Consider the following 19,371-nt stretch of genomic DNA (forward strand, 5'->3'; position numbering starts at 1 on the left):
ATAAGCAAGGAGAAGTAGTAACTGTGAGGCTGTTACTTCAAGTATCCAGAAAGAAAAGGTATATTTGAAATTGGTAATTATAAAGCATACTTAGACTACCATGTAAAAAGTTAACCTAACAATCAGCACTTTTAACAAATGAAGAACTGTGCCACTCAGTTAAGATCTGTCCAGTTTGTAACAACAACATCAAAATATTGCTTGTATAGCCCAAAATCATGCGAGGAATGCCACAATGGGCTTTAACAGCCCCCCAGCATTGACTCCGTAAGAAGACAACAAAAAAACTACCAAAAAAAGATTCTTGTGGGTTTAAAAAAAAAAAAAAAGAATGGAAGAAATCTTGGGAAAGGCAATTCAGTGAAAGACCCCCTTCCCAGGTAGTTTAGGAGTGTAATGGGTGTCAAAAAATGAGGTAAATACAATACACAAAACAGTAACAACAAAAAGTAATCCTCTTCACATCAGTAGATGGCCAATCTGTCATAGCCACCTCAGAAATACAATACAATAGTTCAAGCTACAAGGCAAAATTCAATAATAGATTATACCACTCACTAAATGCAGAATGATCACATGTAAGGATACAGATTTGTTCAAATACATAAAAAATAAAAAGCAAAAACTAATTAACATAAATGAAAAACAATATTCGTCCATCTGCTAATTGCAGAATCACTGCCAGATTGTAAAAGAGGATTCAGACAAGCCAGACACAGTGAGAGTCCTGGAGACCTAAGCCAACCTGCCACCTGTCCACGTACTGGCCATTCTACAGCCGAGTCTTGCCAGGCCAGCCAATCTGATGAAAGGACCCTTGTAACCCCATGATCCCAGTGTTCCTTTATCTGAGATGACTTTTCCATATGCAGGCAAACAATGTGGCTGTAGAGCAGTGGCACCAAGTGCTACATGAGAATACTGAGAAGAGAAACAAAATAGGCGAGCATTAGTAATAGTTTAGAAATATCATATTACTTCACCCTGCCCGGGATTGGTTCCCTGCCTTGTGCCCTGTGTTGGCTGGGATTGGCTCCAGCAGACCCCCGTGACCCTGTGTTCGGATTCAGCGGGTTGGAAAATGGATGGATGGATATCATATTACTTATATTTTAGTACTAAAGACTAACAACACAGATATAGTATGCACAGCTAATCAGCAGCTCTACTCAGGGTATACTAAACTGAAGTAGTGAGTCTTAGCCTTCAGCCTGGATTTAAAGTCTGAGACTGAAAGGCAGGCAGGCAGACCATTCCACAGCTTCGGGTCCCTGTAAGTAAAAACTTAACCTCCCACTGTTGTTTTATTAATCCTTGGAATCATAAGCAAGGTGGTATCTTGAGATCTTAATGTGCGCTCTGGTGTGCAAGTATTGATAAGTTCACATAAGTAAGCAGGACCTTGGCCATTTAAGTCTTCGTATGTTAAAAGGAGGATTTTTAAATCTGCCCTAAACTTAACCAGGAGACAGCATAAATATTTAAGAACTGGAGGTTTGTGTTTGTATTTTCTTGTTGTAAAAATTCTTGCAGCAGCATTTTGAATAACCTAAAAACTGTGTAAAGAAGAATTTTAGCAGCCAGTGAACACCACATTGCAGTAGTCAATCCTACTGGAAATAAATGTATGAATGAATTCTCAGTATCCTGCATATTTAGAAAATGCTTCATTTACCAACATTTTTAGGATGGAAAATACATTTTAGATAGTTTTGTAACGTGTGCTTTAAATAATATGGTAGTGCCAAAAATAATGCCTAGGTTGTCGGCTGATTCTGTAAAGCTTTGTAATAGTGATTCCAACTGAATTAAATAATGATAAAATATTGTTCTGATCAGCATCATTCCCTCCAATAATTAATATTTCTGTTTTATCTGTGTTCAAAGACAAGTAGTTCTCATCCATCCACTCCTTTAACTCACTAACACATTTAATTTAGGACAAAACTGGAGAAACATCACTTGGACTAAAAGAAAGGTATAGCTGGATAACATCTGCAAATGAGCAGAAATTAATGTTACACTTTCTAATGATAGATCCCAGTGGAAAAATGTAAAGTGAAAATAGTAAAGGCCCTATTACTGAGTCCTGCAGCACACCATATTTAACTTCTGTGTATAATAATGGAGTGCTGTCAGCATATTTCTGTACATTGCCAGTAAGCCCAATGTTAATTTCCAGCTTGTAAAGTAAAATAGAGTGGTCAATGGTATCAAACGTTGTTCTTAAATCTAACAACGTAATTGCAGTGGAATTTCCTTCATCAGCAGATATCAGAATGTCGTTTACAACACGTGTTAGTGCTCTTTCTGTACTATGACCTGTACAGAAACCAAACTGGAATTTCTCAAATAATTTATGATGTATAAGGTGAGACTGAAGCTGATTGGCAACTACTTTTTCAAGTGTTTTAGAGAGAATGGGTCAATAATAAGTGTATGTGGGTCTAGGTCTGGCTTTTTCAGTAATGGTTTCATAAAACTGTTTAGTGCATCAGGAACTGCACAATACAATAATAAGCTATTAATAATGCTAAGAATAAGTGCTACAAGAACATCCATTGCGCATTTTACTCCTGACCAACTCAAATTAACTAAGCATTTTTGGCTGGTGAACCTGTCTGTATTGTTGGCTGGAAAACCTGAACTGTAGATACTGCAGAGCACACAATATATACATGCACCCTCAATGAGCAGGAAACAGATAGAACTTACATTCAGCACCAACTTCATCTTTATCCCTTTGTGCAGTAGCTTTGATGCTTTCTGCATTCAGCTGAATCGCTAGGAGACTGTCCGCTTTAAGCTTTCACCACTTGCTGGGTGATCGACTTCACGCTGGTGGTTACTTATCCTCGTGGGATGTTAGCTTTTACTCCAGTTGAACTTTGATGGCGGGTTTGATTCGTATTTCGGTTGTTCTCTTCTGGTGCTTGTAAAACACTATGTGCATATGTGAAGTGCTGCAGTTGTACTTCTGCTGCCATAATAGTGGTTGAGCTTTTCGCTTGTTTTTTGGAACAAGGTCTAACAAATTAATGTTATAATATCTTGGTCTGTTATTAAGTTAAAATTACTAAGGTGGTTTCCACATGGAAAAATAGAGTTTGACACTCCAGTACTATATCTGAGAGATGACTTTGAAATCTGGGCTTTTGTATATTTAATCATTAACAACAACAAGAACAACATTTATTTGTGTAGCACGTTTTCATACAAATGATGTAGCTCAAAGTGCTTTACAAGATGAAGAAAGAAAAAAGAAAAAAATATAAAAATAAAATTAGGCAATACAAATTAACAAAGAATAAAGTAAGGTCTGATGGCCAGGAGGACAGGAAAAAAAATCTGCTGGGGTTCCAAGGCCACGAGACCACCAAGCCACCACTAGGCATTCTACCTAACATAAATGGTCTCAATCAGTCCTCGTGGTTTTCAGGCTTCATATGGGAGAATTAGATAATGATGGTCATGTGGACCTGTGGCCTTCAATTCATCATTGTTGGGACAGCATGGTGCTTTGGTCAGGTGGTGGTGGTGTAGATCACCACCACAGAAAACTGGAAAAAGAAGAGCAGAGAAAGTAGGAGTTAGTACGGATTTTGGAGCCAGGATAAAAAAAATGATAATTAAGTGCATATACAGAATATCAGTATCTTCTTTCCTCCACTCCTCTCAGGGCAGCTTCGTCCTCCTCCTCCCGTTTCTGGTGCCCTGAGTAATGCCTGCAGGCTCCCTTTATACTCCACCCGGAGTAAAGAATGATAATAATGCAGGTGAAAAACAGACAATAACTATGTATAATGTTAAATGTTAACGTTTACCCCCCCGGATGGAATTAAAGAGTCGCATAGTTTGGGGGAGGAACGATCTCCTCAATCTGTCAGTGGAGCAGGACATTGACAGCAGTCTGTCGCTGAAGCTACTCTTCTGTCTGGAGATGATACTATTAAGTGGATGCAGTGGATTCTCCATAATTGATAGGAGCCTGCTGAGCGCCCTTCGCTCTGCCACAGATGTTAAACTGTCTCAACTTTCAAGACTAATGGATCAAGTTTATGTCTAATACCCTCATTATATCCATTTTTGCCAATCATTAAGATTTCCAATTTCTCCTTGTTTAGTTTGAGAAAATTACTACTCATCCATTCAGAAACACTGTAGCGGGGCCGCATAAGTATTGTTGTTTATAGTGTTGTACCCAGTTTCTACGCAGCAGTGAGGAGTGACGCAAGAACCTCGGCGGCAGCCCCAGTGGAGGAAGAGCCCAAAGAGGTAAGGCCGGTGCTGAAGAAATGGGCCGAGGTGTGGACTGAAAAATTAAGAGTCGCCCGTGGGGTTACCCACGAGATCAACACCTCGGACACCGAGTAAGGCACCGAGCGTACCGCATTTCTCCACTGAAGAAGGGCATAATTAAGGAACATCTGAATCGAATGCTCGGCATCCCCTGTAGTCCTCGTGAAGAAAGCAGATGACAGCTATCGTTTCTGTGTGGAATACAGGGGGGTTAATGGGAAGACAAGCCTAGACGCATACCCCATGTCCCTGGTGCCGATGGATGAGGGGAGAAGTCGCGTCTCATCTCAGCACCCCGTTTAAACTAATGTGTGTCTGTTTAAATGTTGTCCCTGTAATAAGAAACGGGGAAGGGTGTTGCGGGGAGGCAGCGACCCCCTGGACACGCCAGGACCGGGATTTTACCAGTGACATCCGGCTCATCATTATTTAAACCATCAGGAGGGAAAGAAGAGGGAGGAAAGAGAAAGACAGAGATTTCATTTATCAACTACCACTCATCATTTTCTGCCACTATTTACATCACGCCTTGATCCAGTTTTGCTTTTCATTCCACCGGAATCACAACATCACAATCATCGCCAGAAACCCCAGGGTTCGACTTTATTATCCGCCTTTTCACCAGGGAAGCACAGTGAGGTTGTTCTATTTTTTTCTGGGAGATTCAAACAAGTCTACTTTTGATCAGTCATCCGTATTCTGGACAGTGATTTAACCGGACTCAATTTGACGCCATTGACATTCAGATTATTCAGTATTATTTGTGATTTGTGTTTGTTATACATTTGCAGGGGCAAGGGAGGTTCTTTTGTTATTATATATATATATCTATACTAGGGGGCTCCACTCGCCAACCCCTGTGTTTGGTTAATCCATTCATCCATCATCCAACCTGCTATATCCTAACTACAGGGTCACTGGGGTCTCCTGGAGCCAGTCCCAGCCAACACAGGGCGCAAGGCAGGAAACAAACCCCTGGCAGGGCGCTAGCCAATCACAGGGCTCGCACACATACACCAAGCACACACTAGGGACAATTTAGAATTGTCAGTCCACCCAACCTGCATGTTTTTGGACTGTGGGAAGAAGCACCCGGAGGAAAGCCACGCAGACACGGGGAGAACATGCACACTCCACGCAGGGAGGACCAGGGAAGCGAACCCAGGTCTCCTAACTGTGAGGCAGCAGCGCTACCCACTGCAACACCGTGCCGCTGTTTGGTTAATCGGATAAACAATTTTAAAAGCTTTTTTTTTTTCTTTGGAATGGTTTCAGTTTCATTAGTTGCACTTCTTACTTTAAAGGTTTATTAAAAACAATATATGGAATTACCTTTTCTTCAAGATCACATTGAATTTTGAATCCATTTTTGGAGATACATTGTGACAACGCAACGTATAATCGCCCGTGAGTGAATATTGCTTCTGTTTCTCTAATAAATAATCTGACGTTTTCTAATGGTTGTCCCTTTGATTTGTTAATTGTCGTAGCAAAAGCTATTCTCACGGTAAACTGTAAACATTTTAATACGAATGGCATATCACGATCTCCTTTGGTGTCTAATGTTATTCGAGGAATATATACATCACCTTACTTGTCGCCTGTTAAAATTTGCATCATAAATATACACCTGACCGAATTGTGTATTCTTAGAAATTAAACTTGTCGTTGCTTTAACTGTTGTGGGACGACCTTGCTTTGTCCTGCTATTTTTTCAATTACACCTGGCTCTGAGGATTAATCACCTTTTGTTTGCGCTAATGAGATCTTTACTATCTTTTTTTTTTGATACTGTAGCGACTGACGTAATAAAGTGTCACAAAAGTTGTACTTGAACAGTCGCCGACTTCGTAACCCCAAACACAACTGTCTAGCACCCTCTCCGACCCCTCCTCCCCCGGGTCTCGCCTCTCCCTTACCACATCAATCAGTACCCCGCTATCAGTCTTCTGTGCTGTACTCCGCCCCCCTCAATCGGACCTGTCGGTCACTTAAAACAAAAAAGGCTTCAACCTGCTGGCGAGCTGCCTGTTCTGCTTGTCGCATGTCGTTGTTTTAAGAGCTGGGAGCACATTGTGCGTGTCTGCCAAAAGCAATCCACCAACTGCTTAGTTAGAGGTCTGTGGACTTGTTTTAAATGATGGCTCACTGACTTATCTCGCGTGACGTTGTAAAAACAATAATTGTCCTTTATTTCGTGGTTAAATCTCTTTCTTGCAGGACGTATAACGCTGCTGCCGTTGATGAAGTTCTAATCTTTTATTTCTGAGCCCTATTGGACGTGCTTTGTTTTCAATTCCACTTGTTCTGGGCTGATTATCACTTTCCTTATTTTCTAAATTTGCACCTAGATTATTGTTTTTCTTTTTAGCATTTTTTTTCTCTCCACCACATTTGGGTCTCTCTTCTCCGCGCTTTTCTTTCGTCTTCGTTTAGTCGTCGACGTTTCATTTCTACCCTATTGATTTCATTTCTACCGTATTGACCTTATACACTTTATATGCACTGAGAGCCATGGAGCTGTGTGTGCTGCGTGACTGCCTTTACACTACTGATTTTTTTTTCTGCCTGTGGTCTTATCTTGTAAGTAGGGCGTGTCTTGCACCGTGGCAAGTGGTTTTGGTCTCACGGGTCTTTAAAATTGTCTTCCGAGAGGATCACGTATCGTAGCCGTGCTTTTGCTTTGCTTTCCAGGATTTCCTTTTATAATAGATATATATATAAAATATAGTGTTTTTCACGTTGCGGGTTTGGTGGAGGTATAGAAAAAAAGATATATTTTACGTCGGGCATTTGTATTATTGTTTTTGTCAATGTGCTTCATGTAATATATTTATAAATTTATTTTACATATCTGCTTTTGTTTGCTTGTGTTTAACCGTCGATTGAGGAGAAAATATTAATTGTCAGAGGTACGGCTTGGTATAGGCAAGTTTCTCAGTAATTCATCCAGGCCACAGGTCCTGGTAGTGTGGCTGCTGGCTGGGTAAGGAGTTGGCCGTTACAGCACAAGTAAGAAATTGTGTCAGTGAGACAAGAGATTCGGGGTCATCAGGAGCTATTGATTAAGTACAGTTGTGTGTCATCAGCATAGCTGTGGTAGCTCACATTATGCCTTGAGATAATCTGACCTAACAGAAGCATATAGATCAAAAAGAGCAGCGGACCCAGGATAGACCCTTGTGGAACACCATATAAAATATCAGGGGTCTTTCAAGTATAATTACCACAACTAACAACGGGAATCAAACCAATTTAAGACACTGCCAGAGAGGCCCACCCACTGACTAAGACGATTTATAAGAATATTGTGATCAATGGTATCAAATGTGGCACTCAGATCTAAGAGGATGAGAACAGATAAACGGCCTCTGTCCGCATTAACCCACAAGTTATTTACTACTTTAACGAGTGCAGTTTCTGTACTGTGATTTGTTCTGAAACCCGACTGAGACTTGTCAAGAACAGAATGTTTATTCAAATGATCATTTAGCTGCATAATGATTGCCTTTTCTAGGATTTTACTTAAGAAAGGGAGGTTAGAAGTAACTTAATCTGTGCTGCCAGTGTTCCTGGTGATTTTGCATGGCTATTTACATTTCCCATGTGTCAGGGTCACATCTGTTTTAAACAGTATCCCGGTGTTATTTCTGTCTGTGTGTATGAAAGTGGAGTACTATTCAGAACAGGACAGAAAATGAGCTTTGTTTGTAGATAGATAGATAGATAGATACTTTATTAATCCCAGGGGGAAATTCACATACTCCAGCAGCAAAAAATATTAAATTAAAGAGTAATAAAAAAATGCAGGTAAAAAACAGACAATAACTTGAATAATGTTCAACGTTTACCCCCTCTGGTGGAATTGAAGAGTCGCATAGTTTGGGGGAGGAATGATCTTCTCAGTCTGTCAGTGGAGCAGGACAGTGACAGCAGTCTGTCGCTGAAACTGCTCCTCTGTCTGGAGATGACACTGTTTAATGGATGTAGTGGATTCTCCATAATTGATAGGAGCCTGCTGAGTGCCCGTTGCTCTGCTACGGATGTCAAACCGTCCAGCTCTATGCCAACAATATAGCCTGCCTTCCTCACCAGTTTGTCCAGGCGTGAGGCATCCTTCTTCTTAATGCTGCCTCCCCAGCACACCACTGCGTAGAAGAGGGCACTCGCCACAACCATCTGATAGAACATCTGCAGCATCTTACTGCAGATGTTGAAGGATGCCAGTCTTCTAAGGAAGTACAGGCGGCTCTGTCCTTTCTTGTACAGAGAATCAGTATTGGCAGTCCAGTCCAATTTATCGTCCAGCTGCACTCCCAGGTATTTATAGGTCTGCACTCTCTGCACACAGTCACCTCTGATGATCACGGGGTCCATGAGGGGCCTGGGTCTCCTAAAATCCACCACCAGTTCCTTGGTTTTGCTGGTGTTCAGTTGTAGGTGGTTTAAGTCGCACCATTTAACAAAGTCCTTGATGAGGTTTCTATACTCCTCCTCCTGCCCACTCCTGATGCAGCCCACGATAGCAGTGTCATCAGCAAACTTTTGCACGTGGCAGGACTCCGAGTTATATTGGAAGTCTGATGTATATAGGCTGAACAGGACCGGAGAAAGTACAGTCCCCTGCGGCGCTCCTGTGTTGCTGACCACAATGTCAGATCTGCAATTCCCGAGACGCACATACTGAGGTCTGTTTGTAAGATAGTCCACGATCCATGCCACTAGGTATGAATCTACTCCCATCTCTGTCATCTTGTCCCTAAGGAGCAGAGGTTGGATGGTGTTGTATTTAACATTGTCAGTCTACCTGTACTTTCATTGATATACAGTACATCTGTGCTGTAGTTTTCTAATTTAAAAATATAAGTGCTTTAATTAAAAAGGGAGCTTTTTATGCTTGTATAGATAGATATATATATATATATATATATATATATATATATATATATTCCAATATTAAATGTGGGTTTTTCACAACATCTATACATTTTTATGTAGTGTTGTACAATCGATGTCACACCTTTATAGATTTAATAATAGCTGTAATTTGTGCATGATTGTGAGAATGAGCTTGAACTTTAACTGCTTAGTAAAACCCTACTTGTGGTGTGTAAAACATTTGCTACAGTTGTCTGTTTCCAGTTCAGTGTGTTTATTAAAATCACCTGTTAACAATATGGTCATGTTAGCTATAACAGATAAACATGTCAGATAAACACTTGCTGAATTTAGTCATGAGAAGTGTATATGACCTGTGTGATCAGTAAATTAATACAGTTGTTCTTGATTCAGTCGTAATATTTAATTTGGACCTTTCAGAATGATATGTACTTGAAAAATTACTAAAGGCAGTGTTGTGGTTCAACGAGTCAGGGGTCCGTGGTGGGACATGATTTTTATAGACACACAGCAGCTCTGTATTTATAGGTATTATCAATGGGGAAATTGGCATTATTCAGTAATGCTCCACAGGACATTAAGGAAAACACCTACACCCACAAAGTATAAAAGAAATCCAAGTAGTCGTGATCAATGCTTCACCACTGCAAAGGGTATGAGTACTTATATAATAAGCCTTTGATTTTTAAAAAATTTACATATATTTCTGAAAAAATGTTTTCATTTTGTCATTAGATTAATTCAGCAAAAAAGGCAAAGGTATTCATTTAAAATTAAATTTGCAACACAAAAGATTGCAGAAAGTGAAAGGATTGAATACTTTCTGAATCCACGGTACAGTATATCAAAGTGTTACCTGTTCATCTTTGTGAACATTCAGTTACTATAAAAACACTAAAATATATAAAATCTTCTAAAATATATACTTTTAAAATTAATAAAATATATACTCAAAATATTTATCCGTAATACATATGGCATAAAAGGTCAGGCATACAAGCCACAATTCTAGTAAAATTTTGAACTAACGAGACTATTGTTTACTAAGCAATGAAGGCAAATTCTTCTTTATCCATTCTTTTTCTAAGGTTTATGGTGTGAGAAACAGTTTTCTGTCCTGGGTATGACGTTAAACTGCATCCAGTTCTGCAAGTGGTCCTCCAACTTACAGGGAAATAATGAGGGTTGGTGGCAGGAATGACACTCCAGCCATTGTAAAATAAACTTCACACCGCAGAACTCCTTTTTGCTCTCCACGGGAGTAGCTCTGCTGCCGCCACCCATAAGAAGGCTGCTCGCATTATGAAAGGAGTTGGGGAAAGACTTCAGGATCCTCATCCCTAGAAGGGTCAAAACCATTGGAGGGCCAATGAGGTCAGGCCTGCTGGGGATCGGAACTGGTGTGGTGCTGAGGCGTCACCTGCTGCACGGCAGCACTCAGGTCCCAATATGAGGTGGGTCATCCAGATAGACAAGTAAAACGTCTCGTCTCTCTGGCATGATGATCATCTTCCTTTGCTGTTGGAGGAGCTTCATAAACTCTGTATTTTAGTGGCAGCATTCTCTGAAGGAGATTGATCACATCCTCATCGGCAGATACTGGAGGCTCTTACAAAACTGCAGGGTTTTACAGAAGTGCCCAGTTTGTGAATTCTGATCATAGACTTGAGGTTGCTATTCTGAAGATCCAGCTTAGGTCTAGTAGACTACCTCCTACTAGGAAAATGAGGCTGGACCTGACCAGACTCCAAGACGCCAGGCTGTTTCTAGCGAGTTTGAGTGTGTGAGGAACTTACAGATTTGGGTGCGACTGCTGATCCTAATGTGATGTGGGAGACCTTCTGTGACAAGACCCTAAAGGTTGCTGAGGGTTGTGTTGGTGTTACCAGAGTTCCCAGAAGGAGGAGTTTCATCTCGCAGGGCACTCTGGATATCATTGAGAGAAGTTGCAGTGCACAGCTAGATGGCAACTCCGGACTGTACCAGGAACTGAAAGGGATGGCTCTGAGGACAGATAAGGAGGTGTTTGTTAGAGGAATCTGTGAGCAAGTGACACACCATCTATGGTCTAGTGACCCACGTCCTGCTTACAGAAGAATTGAAGCAATACACACATCTGAATCTGTTCCTTGGAGAGTCGCAGTCAGGGCAGCTGATTAAACGGTCCTTACGGATTACACTGCAGTTGTGACCCACTGGGCTGGCTACTTTGAGCAGTTGTTGCTGATCCTCCAGCTAGGACGTAGGATATCTTTGGGTTCGTGATTCTTGAGGCTGATCCTCCAATTAGCTGTGAACCACCCAATCTCACTGAGATTGCACAGGTGGTGAACCAGCTGAGGGGAGGAAAGGCTGCAGGGATCTGTGGTATCCGGGGTGAACTTCTCCAGGCAGGCGGTAAGGCTGTCCTCCTGGCATTGCAAGCAATCTTTGCTTACATTTGGGAGATGGGCATCATTCCTATTGACTGGAAAACGAGACTTGTCTTCTCTATCTGGAAAGGGAATGGTGATCTGCCTGGATTGTGGCAAATACAGGGTTATAATAGTCTTGGTGCCAGGTAAGGTCCTTGCTAGGGTCATCCTCAGTAGGATCCGTGATAACTTGCTCACTGACTGGAGCAGTTGGGTTTTACACCTAAGAAGTCTCCCATCAACCGCATCCTGGCACTGAGGGTTCACACAGTTCGCAAACGAGAATATCGGAAGAGTTTCTTTGCAGCCATTGTCGATTTTCACAAAGCGTTCAACTCAGTTGATCGAGCTGCCTTGTGGGACATCCTGAGACTTCGCAGGATCCCCTCAAAGTTACTGGATATCACAACTGGCCTGTGCACTTGTACTGTGAGTGCTGTGCAGAGTGGAGGCAGAACCTAGTCATTTTTCCCCAGTTGATTCTGGGGTTCGTTGGGGTGTATTTTTGCTCTTACTCTGTTCAATGCTTGTATGGACTGGGTGTTGGGTAGGGTCATGGGGTCCAGCAGCAGATTCACAGATCTTGACTTTGCTGACGATGCTGTGGTCTTCGCGGAGTCAATTGAGGCTCTGATCGGGGCGCTCAAGAGACTGAGCGAGGAGTCTTGAGTGTCTGGGCTTGCAAGTGTCCTGATAAAAACCAAGATCCAGGCCTTTAATGACCTCTTGGGCACAGCCATCAGCAGTGTGTCTGTTTGCGGAGAGAGTGTCGACCTTGTCGAGAGGTTTACTTAACTTGGCAGTGACATTCATGTCTCTGGTGACTCTTCCTGTGAAGTCAGTAGAGCATGGGGGGTCATGAAGTCACTGGAAAGGGGTGTGTGGCACTCCCGATATCTCTGCAAAAGGACGAAGGTCCAAGTCATTAGAGTCCTGGGGCCTCATGTATAAACAGTGCGTACGCACAGAAATGTTGCGTACGAACCTTTCCACGCTCAAATCGCGATGTATAAAACGTAAACTTGGCGTAAAGCCACGCACATTTCCACGGTAACTCATACCTTGGTGTACGCAATTTCTCCGCTCGGTTTTGCAGACTGGCGGCACCCAGCGTCAAAGCAGTGCTACTGTTCCTGTGTGGTTACCCTTTCTTAGATCCACATCCACGGCGGCGGCTTTATCAAATACACTGAAATTAACCGCATATTGTTTATTAGTGTAATGCATCTGATTGTAATTAACTTGTAACAATATAATGGTCAAACTACTGTTCCTGTGTGCTCATCCTTTCTTTCTTAGCTCCACATTCCTGACGCGGCTTTATAAATACACTTTTAAATTAACTGCATATTGTTTATTAGTGTAATGCATCTGATTGTAATTAACCTGTAGCAATATAATGGTCCAGGGAATAGCCATAGTATTACAAATACCATAACTGCTTTAGCGCTGTTACGCTCACTGCATCTTCTTTTTCTTTCAGCTGCTCCAGTTAAGGGTTGCCACAGCGGATCATCTTTTTCCATATTACTCTCACTGCACCACTCGGAGTATTTATATCACTGTATCTGAGTGTGAATCACAGCAGCAGATGATCGGAAAGAGAATTATCGGTATACAGTTTCAAGTACACACTACCTCAACCACGGCAAAAAGCGTCAAAGCCTTTCCTGTACGGACCTCGCGTTTCAGAAACAGTTTCATCCCAAGAACTATAAACGCACTCAATCAGTCCATCAAGTGCTCCTTGTAGAACTGTTTGAACTTATAAGTACAATCACCTCACTTTAAACTTACACTACAGTTATAATATTGCACAACCTGCGCTACTTTATAAAGCGCGTATGATGACAATATCATTTTTAAGATGAAATGCAGCAAAATATGTTGCTTATAGTATACAGATAAAACTTTAACTTCATTTAAATAATCTGTATTGTTAATAATTAAACATGTGAGGACATGGTGCCGCAGCGTATAGCTACTTCAAGGATAGCTCCTGCCTTGCGCTGTATTCTTGCTGGTGCTGACGCGACAATGGAAGGATAGACGGATAGAATAATTAAACATGTACTATGAAGATATTTCAATGTTCCTTAAAAGTTTTGAAGAATCGGCGTTCTAAGCTTACAAATGGCTTAACGTCTATTACAGAGCTGATTGTGTGGCAATTGGAGAAAGAAAAGTAAGGACAGGAATTGGAGGTTAGTACGTTTGAAAGAGACAGTACTTCTGTAATAAATTATTTCATCGAAGGTCGCACATGGTGCAGCAAGCCTCTTGCGTGAGATATGAACAATCACTGCGCCACCGTGTTCCCATGTTTAATAACATGCTTTCATTCCTATCATCATGAAAATGATATCACGTATACATCTCAGTATTTTAATTATTCAGAGAGCTGTAATATCTCAAATGTAATGGATTCTGTGTCCTGTCGGAGAAAGAGAAAGAACGGAAGCACGTAGTGATTCACACACATAGAGCACATAGAAGATCAAATACAGAACAAAGCATTTAACATGCTATTTGAGAAACTAGTAAAATAAACGATTTTAAGATGAAGTTTATGATGTTCTACTTTAATGGCAAAATAAACTACTTGATTAAAGTGGAAATTTCGAGATTAAAGTTGACATTTCGTGCTTTTTTTCCCACTGTGTGCCTATTTGTTTTGTCTGTACCCTAATAAGCTTTCATATGACACTCAGACGGTGGGCTACGAGTTGCCTTTTCACGGCGACTTTGATATGTGATTTCTTTTTTATTTCGGGCACTGTGCGACTTTGTGAATTTGATCTTTCGAGTTTTTCTGACACTCTGTCACTCGATCAACTTTCTTTTGTTGCTTATATCACTGTTTAAACCAACAAATAGTACGTTTTTCCTTTGCCTCCACTTGGTATTCGCTGAAATTCTTATATTTTCCCCTGTGCTTTTCCCATTGTCTTTTCACAGAAGGCTATTTATATTGATTTGCATATTCAAAGAGGCGTAATTCTGGGAGGAGTTGGGGCGGGACAGAAGGCGCGTGCACGTGCGTTACTTTTCACGCTGATCGGGATTTATGTAGTGGAAGAACGTGAAAGTATGCGTGCGCACAGATTCCTGCATCTGGATTTTTCTGTGCGTACGCACAATCCCGCTTTTGTGCTTACGCCATGTTATAGTGCGAGTTCTACGCACGCCGTTATACATGAGGCCCCTGGTGCTTGCTGTTTTGCTATATGGTTGTGAGACATGGATGCTGTCCAGTGACCTGAGATGAAGACTGGACTTCTTCGGTACTGTGTCTCTCCGGAAAATCCTTGGGTACTGCTGGTTTGACTTTGTGCTGAATGAACGATTACTCCTGGAATCCCAAATGAGCCACATTACCTGCATTGTGAGGGAGTGTCAGTTATGGCACTGTGCCCATGTGGCGCGTTTCCCAGAGGGTGATCCGGCTCTCAGGATCCTCATTGTTTATGTCTCGAGTGGCTGGACCAGGCCAAGGCAAAGCCCACATAACACTTGTCTGCAGCAGATAGTCATTTCCGAAGGGTGGTTTCCCTGGGGGGTTGCCAATTAGGATCTTGAGCTTTTTTGTAGTTTGGTGGGTGCAGCAATGTGCTGTACCAGTGCATGCTCCCCAATCTGACCTGAGAAGCAGTACAGTTTTGAAAATGTAATGCTTAAGCTATGTGTTACACTTAAGTGAAGCAATATAGAATTTGCATAAATGTTTCTTCTCTTTATCCATGCTGTGGCCAGTTCCAACGGAAGCAGGACAGAAGCTAGTTTGTTATTTAACGTTATTGTTATTTGTAAAGCATATCAATGAAGCAACAACTTGAGGTAGGTTTGGTTAGCAGCTTTCATCTATTAGTTTCAGTTCTTGGGATGGATTCTTTTCTGGAATTTGCTTTTTGTTAATATGTCTTCTCAGATATCCTTACGATGATGTTTTTCTATTCCTTCTTTAAACTAGCAAATTGTTTATATTTACTTTTTCCTTTCTTTCTTTCTTTTTTCTAGTTCCCTTACGAGTGGAAGTTTGTGGCATAGGTAATGGCCAGTGTTTGCCTTGGAGACTCCTGCCTTCACAGATCTGAATGTATCTCATCATGAACTTACAGAAACACAGGGGTACCATTGTTGAGCTGCTGTTTTTTTATGGTGCTAAGGGAATCTGCTTGTCCTAGAGACATTGTCTGTGCCCTTTTTTAAGAATGTATTCGATAATGTCATGTTTGATGTTCTTATACCATGGTTTTGACATTAATTAGATTAAATTTGCCTTTTTCCTCTCAAATAATAAATAAATATAAACTATCAAGCTTTATAAATATTATCCAGAAGTGTTTCCCATGGGATTCATAAGGAACTCCAACATCTTAACAAAATCTTGTATATTTTTCAGTGTGCCAATTTGTAAAATATTTTGTAAGTGTATATTTTTCTTAGAAAGTGCTGTGAAGTATTTGTGTGCGTGTGTGTGCGTGGGTACCCTTTATGACACCTGATGGTGTTAATAAAAGGATGTATAATGACAACAAGTTTCTGGTTTTAAAAACCAAATTCAAGTGAAAATGGAAAAAAAAATTCTTTTGTTGGGGAATTTTCTAATAAGACAAATCTTGTGTTGAGAGTGTAGTGCTATGGTGTTAAAATTAATGCAAAAAAGTGACAAAAAAGTAAAACACTAATTTGTGAACTCTTTGCTGTTTTATAGATTTCATGTAAATTATACTGGTATTTTTTTGTTTTGTTGTAATTGTTGCAAAGGTTTTAAATATTTGTGAAGCCTGTATGGTGACAATGTAATATTGTTAACTTGCTGAGTTTTGTAATAATGTTTATGGAATAAATATGAAAATGAGCTTTTGAAAGCTGCTTTGAAAATAAGTTTAATTCTTTCTGCATATTTGTTTTTAAAAGTTGTAATGTAACAGTAAAATCATTTATTCATGATAAATTTCCAATTAAAACATTATTTGCATTTTAAAGTTGATTCACTTTAATATAATACTTTTATATTCATTTTTAGGTATTATGGTTTGCTGTTTTCACCTTCAAAAGCAAACCTGATCTCTTCCTGTGCTTTTGAGGATAAGTAACTTACTTGCTGCACTGCCTTTTTTGTCGTAATAATGAGAAACACAGTATTGCACTTGACGTTCACCAGGGATTACTACAAGTGGATTAAACGTGAGTTAGGTAGACCACACTAAATGTGACCTGTTAAAATCTGTAATGAAAAACTCAAAACGGTAAGTGAGTAGCGCAGGTCTGTGGAGGTCAACAAAAGAAAAATCAAAGACTAGCTGGTGTTCTTACATTCTACAAAGGCAAATTATGCAAACCTACTAGAGGTCAGTGAGCTTAACTTTTATTGTATTAAATGTAAAGCGTAAGAACTCATTAAAAAAGAGATAGTCAGTTTTGTTGTTCTGGGATACTATGAGAGAGTCAGCAACGTTTACATTGGAAAAAAAAATGTTTCACAAATACGGTGAAATTGTACGAGGAAAAAAACAAAAACAGAACTGGACACACAGTGCTGTCCTCTTCAGGAGAGCAGGCGCCAGTGCATAAGTGTGCTACCAGTGCTCTGGGTTGATAATTGATGGAGATAATAATAATACATGTAATGTTTTGTTAATGATACTTAAATAAATATGGTTGTCAGAAAATGTTATACTTAATAAATGAAGAAACAAAGATTGCTTGACAAGTTCATAGTTAATGATCCTTACCTGTTTCCTAAATCATACATCTTAAAGTTCATTAAAACTAAAAAGCAAAAAATCTTGGCTGAAGACACTTAGAAAATTATCTGTGTTTTCTTTTGATTTCCTAAAAAGGGATTTACCCAGGTGGCAAACTTTTGGCTTCACCTATTTATATCCAAGTTTAGGCACAGAAAAAATGTAATTGTCAAGTTTAAATAGAAATTTGTGCATCTGACATCTTCTTCTTCTTTCTCTTCATCTTTTCCCACTTCTATGTGGGGTCGATGTGCTTGATCAACATTCTCCAAACCCTCCTCCTCAGTCGAGCCCTTTTCCTTCAGACCATCTTTTACTTTATCCTCTGCATATTCACTGTCTCTCCTCATCACATGTCCATAGCACTTCAACCTATTTTCCTGTACTTTCTTAGATATCTCTATTTATTTTTTGTACCTCTAATTGTCTCATTTCTTATTCTATCCTTTTTTTAATTCCACACGTCTATCTCAACATTCTTCTCCTGCGCTCCTGTTACTGCCCATATCTCAGCTATATACATCACTCCTGGTCTTACAACTCTCTTAAAAACCTTACCTTTAACCTTCTCCTTAATTCTTTGATCACACAGTACTCCTGATACCTTCTTCCAAATGCACCATCCACACTGCACTCTATGGGTTATCTCTGCATCTAGTTTTCCATCTTGGGCGACCACTGATCTTAGATATTTAAATTTATGCACTTTTTTTTGAATAGCTCTCCCTGCTAACTATTGAATCTTTATTATCATTAAACCTCATATTCCATTTTCTTCCTATTTCTCTTCAAACCTCTGTCTTCCAAAGCTGTTTTCCATTCTTTCAACTTATTCTCCACTTCTTCTTTATAAAATCAACAAAAGCATGCACCAGAGAGATTGGTCTTTTTTCCCTTGACTCAACAAATCCATAACCAGAGCAAAGATGAACTTAAAAAAATATCCTTGGTGTACACCAGTGATATTTTCATAATGAAATCGAGAACTAGAACTAAAAATATTTTTTGTTTTACAAAAACGAGAACTGAAATTAAGGCAAACAGAGAAACTAAAACTAAATAAAAATAAAACTGCAATAAGTGAACGAACTAAAACGAGAACCAAAATTGAGTAAGAATGAATAAAACAGCATTAGCATTTTCGTTAAATCCGTTTCAGTTGCCCTGAGCATTCAGTTACGTTGCGCTGTTTACTATGCGATGATCTTGTACCTTGGGCTTACTATAGTCACGTGGTGCAACTTCCGTAAAGGACCGTAGTTTGTTTGTTGAGCACGTTTGGTTCGGCGGGTTGAAGCAGTAGGCACGTGTGGTTGACAATGGCGAGTTTTGCACAGATGTTTGCGTATAGAAAACGTGTGGAAATACTTTAATTACAGTGCAGATGATAATGAAAGCAAATGTAGTGTGTGAGAAGAAGAAAAGAGACTGGGAGTTTCAGTGCAGGACCAACTGGATCAGTGCTTAGTGGAAGTCTGGCACTTCTCTGGTACCAGGATTGCACTTCAGTACAGGGACATGCGGTCAGGGGAAGCATGAAAAGTAATAAATAAAAAACAAAAACAAAACTAATAATGATAACATAAAATAAATGTTTCCACTGGTCTGTGCTATAAATTTGTTTTCTGTATAATTCTGTATGAATTTGTGCATTTCCTGTTCAAATACAGGGAAGAAACGCAAGGTGCAGCAACAACGAGACAAGCCTCACCTTGGATTGCTCTCTCCCTCAGTTGATGCATACAATTGGCGTGTGCCTGTCGCTGTCTCTCTGTATGTCGCCAATATAATGTTTACAAACGCGTTTATTGTACACAGTGTGGTTAATATCTATAATGAATGTGTGTGACATATTTAGTCTTGCTGATCGGACGTAAAATCGCAGTGAAAAGGCACAAGGTGAGGCAGACAGTACTGTGCCGCACTGAAGGGGGTGCATGTGAGCCCAACAAGTGCTCGTTGTTGCTGTTCTTCTACACAGAGGCTCTGGGCTCCAATAAGTTAGCGAT

At 40.2% G+C, this 19,371-nt stretch overlaps 2 protein-coding genes across 2 annotated transcripts in view; both read left to right on the forward strand.

Annotated features, from left to right (window-relative positions):
* nexmifb (neurite extension and migration factor b) overlaps positions 1–16,499 on the forward strand; it is a 151,405-nt gene extending 134,906 nt beyond the window's left edge. Inside the window, exon 4 of the mRNA XM_028815417.2 lies at positions 15,630–16,499. The gene's annotated coding sequence lies outside the window, so the exon portion shown is untranslated. The remainder of the gene's footprint in view (positions 1–15,629) is intronic.
* The window catches only part of LOC114662093 (monocarboxylate transporter 8-like), a 1,225,996-nt gene that overhangs the window by 646,392 nt on the left and 560,233 nt on the right, over positions 1–19,371 (forward strand). The window lies entirely within an intron of this gene.

This window comes from Erpetoichthys calabaricus, chromosome 12, assembly GCF_900747795.2.
Source record: "Erpetoichthys calabaricus chromosome 12, fErpCal1.3, whole genome shotgun sequence".
Classification (NCBI taxonomy): Eukaryota; Metazoa; Chordata; class Cladistia; order Polypteriformes; family Polypteridae; genus Erpetoichthys; species Erpetoichthys calabaricus.